This window comes from Herpailurus yagouaroundi, unplaced genomic scaffold, assembly GCF_014898765.1.
Source record: "Herpailurus yagouaroundi ecotype Mexico unplaced genomic scaffold, PumYag 46677, whole genome shotgun sequence".
Lineage (NCBI taxonomy): Eukaryota > Metazoa > Chordata > Mammalia > Carnivora > Felidae > Herpailurus > Herpailurus yagouaroundi.
Window position 1 is genome coordinate 8,862 of NW_024413602.1, and position 7,563 is coordinate 16,424.

At 33.5% G+C, this 7,563-nt stretch overlaps 1 pseudogene; it reads left to right on the plus strand.

Moving 5' to 3' along the window:
* The first annotated feature begins 6,708 nt into the window (after positions 1–6,708).
* LOC121024066 (uncharacterized) lies at positions 6,709–6,802 on the plus strand (annotated as a pseudogene).
* Positions 6,803–7,563: the final 761 nt, after the last annotated feature.

Sequence of the window (7,563 nt, forward strand, 5' to 3'; positions counted from 1 at the left end):
ACACAAGCAGGGGAGAGGCACAGAGAGAGAGGGAGAGAGAGTGAGTCCCAAGTAGGCTCTGTGCTGTCAGTGCAGAGCCTGACAGGGGGCTCAACTTCATGAATGGTGAGATCATGACTTAAGCTGAAATCAGGAGTCATAGTTTCAACTGGCTGAGCCACCCAGGCACCCCTGAAATTTCTATTTTAAAAGGACTGGTGAAATTTTACTGTTTCAGATTTCTAAACAAGAAATTTCCCCATGTAGGCCAATTACACCTAAAGTTGAATTTCCTTTTATTCAAAGATATTTCCTAGTCTCTCCTAAATTTTTTTTAATGTTTATTTATTTTTGAGACAGAGAGAGACAGAGCATGAATGGGGGAGGGTCAGAGAGAGAGGGAGACACAGAATCGGAGGCAGGCTCCAGGCTCTGAGCCATCAGCCCAGAGCCTGATGCGGGGCTCAAACTCACGAACTGTGAGATTGTGACCTGAGCTGAAGTTGGTCGGACGCTCAACCGACTGAGCCACCCAGGCACCCCTCTCCTAAAAATAATAACACAAACTACAGCATTATTGGCTCACAATCTTGAGAGTTTCCTGGGTAAAATCTGACAGTGGCCACTGCACTCATAGGGCAAAGAGAGATGGAAGAAAGAGGCAGACCACCCCAGATTGGTAGGTGGCAGGTTTAATAAGCAAAGGAACTTATATACAAGGCTTGTCTTGGATGGCCACAAGACGAGTAGATCTCTGCACCTGCCACCAGAATCTTATGTGTTTATATAGTGGTCTTAATGGGGTTCAGTCATGTATACCATTCAGATGGTCTCAACAATACCTTCCTCTGTAAAGGGTAACTCTTTGAAACAGCTCCTAGTAGTGTGGGAATGGTGGGCGGGATGTCCAGTCCACGGATAAAGGAGAGGGTGAGGAGCCTTTGATTCCCATGTCCAGCTCACAGTTGAACAAGCAGCCATTTTCTTTCAATGACTTCTTTCAACTAGCATCAAAACACAAACACATATAGATACAAAATGCAATTTTTTGTGTGTTCTTTGTTACTGTGTTTCCTTTATTTGTTAATAGAGTATATGATTTATTTGAATATATTATAATCCTTTTGTCTACAAAATCAATTATAAGGGGAAAACAGATTGGAAATATAAGGAATCAATTGATGTATTTCATAGGTTAAATAAAATAAATATTGAAACATAAAATATACTGTATAAAAGACTGGTACAATAAAGCAAACTCAAAGAAGTTAGCATCTAATTTGAAAATAAATGAATTGGGAAGTGAAATAATTATTAGAAAATATCAATATTATAAAATAAAAATATTGGCTTTTTATTAAAAGGAACAATCCATTTAGATACTCTCTGACCATACATTGATATAGTCTCTGTTCAATTTAACTAATATTTTTGAGTAATTATAATGTTGCAGGTCCTGTGCTAAATAACAAAGACTCAAAGATTAATTAACAGGTAAAAAATTAAAAGAAAGAAGCAGAATCAATAAATTGCTAAGCATCTCCATAATCATCATACAATCTGCCTTATACTGAGCTTTTACTCTGCATTTTAAATTTTTTTCACATTTATTCATCACAAACTTATGAGGCAGTTATGTTTATTATTCTTGTATTACAGATGAGGATACTGAGGCTTAAAGAATCAAGAACATTCTCAAGATAAAAAACAGACCAAAACTAGGTCTGTTTGAATCCATGTTGCAATTTGACAAGGTACAGTACCTGGTATACAGAGAACATAATCTAAATAGTGACAAATTTTGCCATGTTTATTTTTATTACTGTTATTGTCTTATGTTAGGTATTAGAAAAATTTAAAAACCTTTATAATAATAAATAATGTACATACATATATTCAATTTTTATTGAATGAAAAATTAAAACAATACTTGAAATATCTGATGACTCGCGTGGAGCCTAAAATAGATCGGAAAGTAACAAATATGTTAGTCCACTACCCAGCTTGTCAAGTTTTAAACATTACTATCAGTATTGTCAATATTAATATTATTATATAATTTGAAATAACAATATATTTTGGTGCTTTGTAGCTAGCATTTATACTTGGCAACATGAAAAGATGAAGAGTGGCCTAATCACTATGCCAGTTTATTAAATATTGAAGGTTTATTTTCACATTTGTTGAGATGTTGAAACTATTACAAAGTACAAGGTAAAGTGAAGTCTATTGAAATATTAGAATACTCTATACTGTAATAAGTAGAATAATAGGGCAAGTTATAAAAATGTCTAGCTAAAAGAGAAACTTATCTATATAAGAAAAACAGTAAATTGTAAGGGAGGAAGCCACTGAAAAATAATCCAATATTTATATATATTTTGTCATTTTAAAATTATTATTATTATAATTATTTTAATCTAGAGAACTTAAAAATGCATTATATTTTTTCAGTTGTTATTATATATTTCTCATTCTTAACATAGTTCTGTGTTTCATGCCATCTTATTAAGGAGAATTTAGAAATTTGGGGAGGAAGTTTAAACCTTTTTGTCCCTAAGAGAACTCTTAACCAAGTTTTGGAGTCCACTTGTTCATTAATGATAAACTCCTCCATCAAGATATAGAATAAGAAATCATTGGCAGTGACAACACTCCATTGAGTAATTTGAAACTGTTGCCTTCCAGTTGGTCTGATGTGATTAATTAACCCATCAGCAAGCTCAGCTGTCTGATAACAGCTGTGTGGCCCTGAATCTCAAGGAGAACTTGAACTTTTCGAGGATCTTGAACTGAAATTTCTTCTCAGACAAGTGCCTAATTGAATTTCAATGAATTGGAAATCAAAGCTTTCTAGACTGTTTGTTAGTACAATTCTCTTTCTTTTAATATTTTCCTCTTAAGTATTACAAGTGTGTATCAGATCATGTATCTTGAAATCTTTGGAGACCCAAACCTCCCAGAATAAATTTTTTGCTTTATTTCATTTCAAATCAACTTCATTAATGAGGCTCACTTACACTCTTCTTAGTAATTGTTCATTACTCTTATTTGCAGTTTACTATACTAAAATAATAGAAACTATTTTTAAAAGGTATACAATATTAGGTCATATACTTGTTACTAAATGCTAGTCTGAAAACCAATGCAAAAAATCACCTGGTAACCTGCTGACAATAAGGATATGTTGACCCCACACTCCAGATGTTTTGATTCAGCTAGGCAAAAGTAGAGACCTGAAGTGTGTTTTGAAAATCACCTCAGGGTATTTCTTTTCTTTTCTTTTTTCTCTTTTCTTTTCTTTTCTTTTCTTTTCTTTCTTTTCTTTTCTTTTTTTCTTTTTTCTTTTCTTTTCTTTCTTTTCTTCTTTTTTCTTTTTCTTTTCTTTTCTCTTCTTTTCTTTTCCTTATTTTATATTTTTATAAAAAAATTTTAATGTTTATTCATTTTTGAGAGACAGAGAGACACAGCACAGGCGGGGAAGGGGCAAAGAGAGAGAAACGGAGATAAAGGATCTGAAGCGGGCTCCAGGTCCTGAGCTCTCAGAGCCTGACATGGGGCTCAAACTCACAATCCATGAGATCATGACCTGAGCTGAAGTCAGCCACCCAACTGACTGAGCCACCCAGGCACCCCTCATTTTAGGGGATTTAAATGCATAGCTAGCTTTGTAAGCATAAAGAAACTTAGTGATGGATTAAGTTTCTTTGAGTAATGGCATATTGTGATTTAAAATCTATTTTCATCTGTTTGTGTCTGTACTTTTATTAAGAATTTACTGAAACAGGGGTGCCTGGCTGTGTCAGTCAGTAGAGCATGTGACTCGATCTCAGGATCATGAGTTTGAGCCCCATGTTGGGTGTAGATATTACTTAAAAAATTAAAATTAAAATTAAAAAAAGGAATTTCCTGAAACTTCAACGATTTGTCCTATTCAGAGGTTCCATCTAATTTATCAATTATAATTGAAATAATACTAACATTCCAACAATTCAAAGAATTTTCTAAGTCTACAACAAGATGCTTTATCTATTCTAAAGTAATTATCTATATGTAAAACATCTCATACTGTTGGTTGAAACTCTGTTTAAACACAAGAACAGAAATAAATGCCACAATAGGTGAAGCAAATGTTCTAATACAATATCCCCCTTACAGTGTATCTGAGTCATTTCATGAGAGAACATGGTTGCTATTATCCATAGTATCAACTCTATTGAAGAAGCAGGTCTAATAGAACTTAATCCCTCTTAGCAATATAGACCTCCATTAAAAAGTTTTACCTCTGTTGCTGAAACTATAGGTCAGGTAACACTAATGCCCATTTCTCAAACCTTTATATCCTACTTACCTCCAATATATATGAGGTAAATGGTAAACACTTTTTAATTCAGTCTAATTTGTATCTAAGTATCAAGTAATGAATTCTGGCAAAATAAGCATATAGATTATAAATGGGATGCCTGGAGATATGGCAAACTGCAATCTTGTGGGAAAGGGCAATAGAATCACAGAAATGCCAGCCTGGGGCTCTTGGGTGGCTCAGTTGGTTGAGTGTCCAACTCGATTCCTGCTTAGATCATGATCCCAGGGTCGTGGGATGAGGCCCCAGGTCAGGATCTGCACTGAGTGTGGAGCCTCCTGAAGATTCTTTCTCTCCTTCTGCCCCTTTCCCCTGCTTGCACTCTCTCCTTTTCTAAAATAAAATAAAATAAAATAAAATAAAATAAAATAAAATAAAATAAAATAAAAAGAAATGCCAGCCTGCCTATATTGACTCAGTGAATTAGCTCCTCAGAAAACAATATGAAATGTCTTGTTATTTGAGAAAAGTAGATTCTTATACAACACAGTGTTATTTGGATCTTCTCTTGGAACCAAAAATGTTTCTGCCTAATATAATGTACCAACATTCCTAATTTAGCCTATGCCGTCATATAAGAAACAAAGTCATCTTGCTTCACTTAAAAAGGAATAAGCTTCTAGAAATTCTATTTCTGAAAAACTGATATACATAGTTAATACTACAGTCCTTGAATATTTAAAGTATTGCTCTTTATGGAATCTTTTCTACCAATGATTGCTAATCATTAAGGTCAGAACACAATATTCTCATAATACTTAGAATAATATTCATACAGCTCATTGTACAGGTGTTTGTATTAGCTTATCTATGTAATGAGGTTCCCAATATTACAGATAAAATCCATCTGTATTTATAATGTATGTTATATCTTGGATGCTTAAGCATCTAAAGGTGATTCCAAAGTTGCCCAATGTGTGTGTGTGTTTTTAATCATTGGCCCCTCATACAGCGAGATAAGTGATATAATCACTTATTTCTGCTGCAAATGCCTAGTGTTGATTCTTTGGCATTAGTCAAACAGAGAGTGATAAGAAAATAGTTTTTATGCACTTCCAGTAAGAATCTAAACTAACAGAAATAAAAAGAAGGGAACATGACAATTTCTTTTAATAACTCATGATAGCCATGTACAGTGACATCTTTTTTCTCTTAAATTACTTGTGCTCCAATTTCGTTCAATCTCCCTTTTTTTTAATCCCATCTTCAGAACAAGTAGCTATCTGATCGGTAGCATTTATATTCTTCAAGCTGATTACTGGAGCCGCAAACAGACTATGTTAATATAGAGAACTGAGTAAAAGTAAAAAGAATGGGCATGATTTCTTTTCTTTTTTTCTTCCTTTTTTTTGATATCATGTAAAAATCCACTGAAGTGACTATATCATTTTTCAGTATTTTGTTTTAATATTATGGAATTTCTTTTCCACATATATAGAACTTACATGAGCTAAGTAATATTGAGAGGTCCTTAGCATTTGTCAAATACCAAATGTGATAATTTGTAAATGACATTAATTTTTATGCATGAGGATAAGTTATAACAAAATGCTGAAGCCACTTTAAGTAGATAAAGGATGCCTACTTAAGTGTACGCACTCAATGCCACATAGCTAGTAAGCAGAGAAGCCTGGTTTTAGACCATGTGATATCAAAGTCAGTGTTGTTTTCACTGACCCTAGGAAGTTTACTCTTTCACCTATTTTTAGAGTTTCTTTTTTAGAAAAAGTTAGACAATTCCAAAGTTTAAATTCATTTGGTTTAAATTAACATTAAACAAGCACAATTACTCATACTTAATAGATAATCAAAAATAAATATTCGCTAAAATAAAAGGAATTTATTGAAATATGTAGTTATATACAAGCATGTATTTAGTAGCCGTACCTAGCTTAGAAGCTACAAAATTTATTAAGAACTTTCAGTGTAATGTCTGTATATTGTCCATTTTTCTTTGGCAAAATCAAATATATATCTTTGGTAAAAGTCATTATATATCTTATAATGGTTTAGAACATGTGTTCTGGAATTGTCCTCCTAAAGATAAAGTTTTGGTTCTGTCACTTACTAGCCTTGTAACTCAGAAAAGAATTTAACCTTTTGCAATTCAATTTTCTCAACTGTGAAATGTTAGTAATCATTGGACTTATTGTTGATTTCTTATTTTCTTCTGGGCAAGCCAAACTCTTTGGAATGATAAAAAGAATAAGAAACTAATCTAAGCAATTGGCTGCATAAATAATCCATTACCAAGGCATGAGGAGAGTGAGCATCTCCTAATTTTCAGTCCCTGGTTTCATTCTTAGAGCTGTGTTGGTTGAGGCAATGGGAATATATAGCCATCAGACTTAAAAATACACTGGTTTATGCTTGCTTCAGCAGCATATATACTAAAATTGGAATGATACAGAGAAGATTAGCATAGCCCCTGTGGTTGGACCTAGAAAGCACAATATTTAGTCAGTCAGAGAAAGTCAGTCAGAGAAAGAAATAAGTCAGTCAGAGAAAGACAAATACCATTATTTAGTGAAATAGTCACAGAAAGACAAATACCATATGATTTCATTCATATGTAGAATTTAATAAACAAAACAAATAAGCAAAAGAAAAAAAAATAAGAGAAAGAGAGAGAGGCAAACCAAGAAACAGACTCTTAACTATAAGAATAAACTGATGGTTACCAAAGGGGAGGTGGGTGGGAAGATAGGTGAAATAGGTGATGGGGATCAAGGAATGCACTTGTGATGAGAACTGGGTGTTGAATGAAGTGTTGAATCACTATATTCTACACCTGAAACTAATATTACACTGTATATTAGCAAACTGGAATTAAAATAATAGCTTAAAAAATATGCTGGTTTGACCAGAGTTTGATTGGGGGGAGTGAAAAGTATGAAGTTTTCTAAAGTATGGTATGGGAAAAACAATGAGTGAATCAGGAAATGATTCCTGGATTTTGAGATAAAATTTATTTATTTATTTATTTATTTATTTATTTATTTATTTATTAATGGAGAGAGCAAATGGAGGAGAGGCAGAGAGAGAATCACAAGCAGGCTTTGTGCTATCAGCGTAGAGTCTGACATGGGGCTCAAACTCACAAACTGAGATTATGACCTAAGTCAAAACCAAGAGTGGGAACGTGGATGGAACTGGAGAGTGTGATGCTAAGTGAAATAAGCCATACAGAGAAAGACAGATACCATATGGTTTCACTCTTA